At 34.8% G+C, this 6,022-nt stretch overlaps 1 pseudogene; it reads left to right on the top strand.

Moving 5' to 3' along the window:
• Positions 1 to 3,180: 3,180 nt before the first annotated feature.
• Positions 3,181 to 4,280, top strand: LOC143601352 (putative F-box protein At4g21240; annotated as a pseudogene).
• Positions 4,281 to 6,022: the final 1,742 nt, after the last annotated feature.

The raw sequence follows: 6,022 nt of genomic DNA, 5'->3' as shown, positions 1-6,022 counted from the left end.
TCAAGCCATGCTGCTGGAACACTTGCACCTACCTCTGTCATTCCCGAGGTACACATACTTTTCTCACAAACTTGTATTGATAAAGTTATGCATTATAGAACTCATAATGCTGCCATTATTGATGAAAACCTTAGCCTTAGAGGTCAGAATGATGATCTTAGAAAAGCTGAAAAGATTTATGCCACTAGGATTAAAACTCATAATAATGATATGGCTAAACTTAATGAAAAACTTTTCCAAGCTGAAAAACTAGCTGAACACCATGAAAGACGTGTTGTCGAATTAAATGCCAAAATTGATAACTTAGAGCTAGATTTAGCCCAAAGGAAAATTGCCCAGTTGAAAAACTTGAGTTAGCTTCTGATAAGCTTAATGGAATAATTGGGGCACATATTGGGGTAAAAATAAAACTGGAATAGCTTATGATCATACTGCTGTTCCACCATCTTTTAATGATAACTATACCAACCTTTCTCAATTTAGTTTCAATAACCCACCCGAGGATGAAATGTTCTATGGTATTGGTCACGTGCCAAAACCAAAGACGTTTGTTCCTGCCGTTCCAAAGACTGTTGATCCAATTCTTCTATCAATTAGTCATAATGGTAGTTCATCTTCTTTAGTAGGTCGTGTAAAAGAAAGTGATTTTGTGAAAACAAACAAGGGTGGTTTTGGAGACAAACGATTTTAAATTCACTTTTTGATTCTTGTGTGAATCTAAACTCATCAATTGATAACCCGGTCTGTAATAATAGTACTATGAAATATGTTTTGAACAATCATGTATCTTTTAGGAGTGTTGATGTTGGCACTTCTTTTGATAATGTGAATGCAAATGATGTTTTCACTTCTGATAGTGATTGTGAAACAGTTTTTGATGAGATTGTTTATAATAGAAATATGAAACAAAATATGTATGTTGAGACAAACAAACCTAGTTTTCATCAAGAAATTATAAAGTAGAGGAAGATAAAGTTAAAAAAAAATTGTTTTGAAAACGAAAAACCAAGTACCTTAAGTATGTACCACCTCATAAAAACAATTTTTATCAATCAACAAGTCAACTTTATCATCCTCAACTATACAATTAGTTTGATAACAACTATTATGGGAGTCATCAACAAGATTATAACAATTCATTCTACTCAAATGTTTTTGATGATCGGGGAAAGTCAGAAAATTTGTTTGTTCCTTTCCAAGCATCTCCTTATTCTCCACTACACATGTATCATAGTTCTGACGAGTTCTATAGGGATAACAGAAAAAGACTTTGTTATGTTTGTGGTAACCCATCTCAACTTGCAAGACATTGCAAGAACTGACATAGAAAGCAACGTGAAATGAGATGTCAGTTTAATCAATTCCATTCTAGAGTTTCATAGATTAGGTTTTCACCATTTGTGAAATGTAATGATCTTTTTTAGGTTAATGTGGTGGTACCAGTTACAATGTATGACTAGACTCATGCTTAAATATTTAATAATAATCTTCTTGTGAACTTTTATATATTATTATTCAAGACTTACCTTTATTTACACCAACCAATTCTCATTCTCAGTTGGATTGAATGGCGACACCTGATCGAGAATCAATCGATACGTTCATCAGCATCACCGGTTCATCTGAACTTATTGCTATCCACAAACTCACGGAGCATGGTGGTCGTCTCAATGAAGCTGTGAATTCTTATTTTACTGAAGGAGATGCAAACATCAGGCACGAAACAAACTGTTGCTGTTCCACATGAGGATTTTATGGACATAGATGACACACATAGAGTATCTGATAAATTACGTCACCCTGAAAATGCTTCCATTGATAATGTCGGCAACGCTTTACCAGAAACCGTCCCTGAAACTCGTGGTACTAATAATGATACGCGTGTGAGCCCAAGTGTTCCTGAAATTAGTAACTTACCTGACTATGGCATCGAAGAGGAAATGATCCAAGCTGCAATCAAGGCTTCTAAACGCGAGGCTCAAACCAGTCCACCAGATGTGGTAAGTTTTTTTGCAGGACGAAATGGGTCGGTTCAGGTTGCCCTCGAAACACTTTATATATATATATATATATATATATATATATATATATATATATATATATATATATATATATATATATATATACAGGGTAAGGATCCCAAGAGAACCACTTGAAAATTGAGAACTTTGAGAACCATTTTGGACCACTAAAAAAACCTATAAAAATATTTAAAAAAATTATAAAACCAAAAAAAAAACAAAAAATGTAAAAAAGTAAAAAAACCAAAATTCTTATATTTCATTCCAGTTTCATAAAAAAAAAACTTCGTATTATATACGTATGTATAATTTCATTTAATCTCTAATTACGTAATGTACACATATGTACATTATCATTTACCTTAAATTGTACATATGTGTATAATAAAAAAACATGCATGTACATATATGTACATATTATACATATATGTATAATTTAGCTAAACCGAGACAGTTTTTTTTAATGAAACCGGGATGATAAATAAGAATTTTGTTTTTTTTTACTTTTTTTTTATTTTTGTGTTTTTTTTTGTTTTATGATTTTTTTTTTATTTTTGGGTTTTTCGTGGTCCAAAATAGTTCTCACATGATCCCAATCATATATATATATATATATATATATATATAAACTTTTGTACGCCCTGCTTACGGTGCGCACATATAATGTATATATGTGTGAACCCTTGGGTGGGCAAAAGTAAAATTGCACTAATTTTGACGTTATTTTACTAATCACGTGAAAATAACGTTAAAAATGGCGGAAGGTTAATCAGGCATCATGTGGTGGTGTTGATAGCCGAAAGACAAGGGCACATGCACCAATCAGCCAGTGTCCCGATGATTGAGTGTTATGTGTCTTATGTCCAAGGCTTGATTCAAAACTACTATCGAGCCGGGGGTCTCACCGGAAGCAGCCTCTCTATCCCTATGGGATAGAGGTAAGGCTGTCTACATCTTACCCTCCTCAGACCCTACCATAGCATTGCTATTGGTGGGATATACTGAGTACGATGATGATGATGATGATGATGATGATGAAGACTTACCTTTATTTATAATTTATAAACGGAATGAGTGAGTGTTATATAAAACCACCTGTAGCTGTTTAAAAACTGTACAATACATTTTATTGGCTGATGCACGCTTCATCCACAAACACCAAACCCTAGTTATGGTTTCTTGGCTGCAACCATCAATGGAAGACGTCTTACCAGAAAATCTCATCCTGGAGGTTTTATTAAGACTTCCGGTCAAATCAATCATGCGTTGCAAGCGTGTGTGCACCAAGTGGTGGGATCTTCTTTCCGATCCTTACTTTGTTCGTCTTTATCTCTCCAGATCGCGTGAGGCACTGATGGTTCATGAGCACACCACTTGCCCAGGGAGTCTAGTGTGGATAGATCATGAGTGGGATCCAGTCAAGGGCATTAATCTTAAATTCTGTGCTCGTAAAAATCTTATGTGGACACCTCAAGTGGGTTCAGTGAATGGTTTGGTCTGCTGTACTCACGGATTTGATGACTTCTACATATTAAATCCTGTCTTGGAAGAATACATCAATCTCCCTAAACCACGATTGGAGTGTGTGGTACGTTATGGTTTCGGAGTATCAATGGCAGGGGAATATAAAGTGACACTGCTCTGTGGTAGTGTATTATGCCAGATCCATATGATATAGTACCAGAGGTTTACACGGTTGAAATCGAGGTTTACACTCTTGGTACGGCTGAATGGAGAGTTTTGGGACAAACCCCTTACCGCCTTAACTTACCGGGGTATCCAGAACCTGGTGTATATGTGAATAGTCATGTCTATTGGCTTGATGATGGCCGGGTTTATGATTTTGATTTGAATAAGGAGACATTTGAGTTATGTCGATCCCCTCCGGGACCACAGGGAGAATCTATGCAAATGTTGGGAGTTCTGAAAGGTAGGCTGGGTCGAGTTTCATGGGGTTCGTTAGGATTGGAGGTTTGGGTGATGAAGGATGCATCTTGGTGTAAAGAGATAACTATCGAAAACCCTATTCTCCCATCAAGTGAGTGGAGGGCGCCCTTGTGCCTCACCGATGGTTTAACAGGTACTGGTATTTTGATGGTCCACGTTCGATCAACAAAAGAACTGGTGGTGTATTGTCTTAACACAAATACCGTTCTGCACACAAATTTGCATGGGACCAACATCGATTCGATAATGACTTATCGTCCTAGCTTTGTTAAACTCTACGACTTTGGATCTGCGGAAGTTTATGCTCTCTAAACATGGTAAGACGTCTACTTGTTAATATCGTTGCTTTAATATCTTTCGAATAACAGGCTGAAGAGCTAAGGAAAGAGGTTTGATAGGTCGCTATTCATTTAGGAATTTGGCTAATTTTTGTTTAAGAGGTCACTGAAATTGTAGTTGGCCAATGAGTTGTAGTCTCTGTTAAGACAACATTAACAATGTCTTTCTTTGGCCTTTGCTTTGATCTAGTCTCCAAACCAATAAACATAAAACATATTCCAAATTTTAGATAACTAGTGACATAATATGGTATTAATAATAATTAATGTATTGATTATTTCATATAGTTTTTCAAGATTTTTATACTATGGTTAAGGAGGCTTTACTTTGCATACTTTGGGTGGTTTTCAGCATGTTTTACACACTGAACATTTTCACTTGTTTCTTTAGCCAAGATTATTAACATTTTATCTAGGGGCGCAAGAAAACTGAAATTTGAACAACCGAAACTGAAATAAACTGATCTGAATTCTTATTCGGATATTATGATCGATCCGAATCGAAATTAGTTATTCAGATGTTTGGCTCGGATTCGTATTTGAAAATTTAAAAATGGATCCTTTAGGGATATCTTGTTTAACCCGAATAAGTGTATAACATGTTTTTAGTAGGATATGACACGGCCCACTGAAAATTTCACACCTGTTTGTCTATTTATTTGTTCTTTTTTTTTTTTTTGTAGAGATGAGAAATCTATCGATCGAGGGGATAAGGAGCATGTTGATGTGCTTGTTGGAGCATGAAGGTGGTTGTTTTAATTTTTTACGAATTATGATGGATTTATTTAGACTTTGTTTTTTGAAGTTTGAACTTTGAATTTGTTTTCAAGACTACTTAGTCTTTTCTAGTTTTGCATAATGTTTGTTGTGATTTTAAACTAGTAAGATTAATGTTAGGAACCAAAAGTTAAGAAACATGAACCAAAAATTAGAAAAAAACTGTTATTTAGTTTAATCAGATCACTTGGAAATACTAAGTAGTCCCGAGCTGAATAAGCCAAATAATCCGTTATTTGATATGATGAACACCCCCCTAATATAAGCTCCTACAATAAAGGCAGAAAAACTTTATATCTCAACTTATAGAAAGTTATCTCAACTTATAGAAAGTTGTGAACAACTAGATATCATTCAAATTATTGGTGAACTTTTGAATATTAGTTTATAGTTACGGAAAGAACAGTGGGATGCGTTTTCTTCAATGATCGTTATGTATGATTCACGATTTATGGCTTAAAATATATATTTCTAACAAAGCAAAACTTAAAAAAAAAAGAACTAATTCAAACCTTCACCTAATTCCTGTAATTAAAGAGAGAAAATTTGCAAGTGAATTAATATAATATATGGTGCATGACTGCATGGAATTTATACAGTAAATCAATTATCTGTAACATCTCAACAGTAAAATCAGTTTAACCTCTATGACCGATCGGTAGTATTACTTACGTGTTTAACTGGTCCGTCTACAAGATTTAAAGTTTCCAAGACGAGGGTATGAAAAATGAGCCTTGTAATTTTTTTTAAAGACGAGTGCTCCTCGGCCCATGTGGCTCTTGAATTCCCGATTACCATGATGGATGTCGAAATTTTGGCCGGCTCATTCATCAAGTACTTAGGCCCGGTTATTAATTAAACAAACTGGTAATTCATTTTATCACTATACTATTAGAACTTAGAGCATTCTCTTCCAACACCCTATTTTATGTGAGAGAT

This window comes from Bidens hawaiensis, unplaced genomic scaffold (genome assembly GCF_021521415.1).
Source record: "Bidens hawaiensis isolate Kalapana, Puna unplaced genomic scaffold, B.hawaiensis_p1.1 tig00056107_1, whole genome shotgun sequence".
Lineage (NCBI taxonomy): Eukaryota > Viridiplantae > Streptophyta > Magnoliopsida > Asterales > Asteraceae > Bidens > Bidens hawaiensis.
Note: the sequence above shows the minus strand (reverse complement) of the source record. Positions and strands in the feature narration are given on the sequence as shown.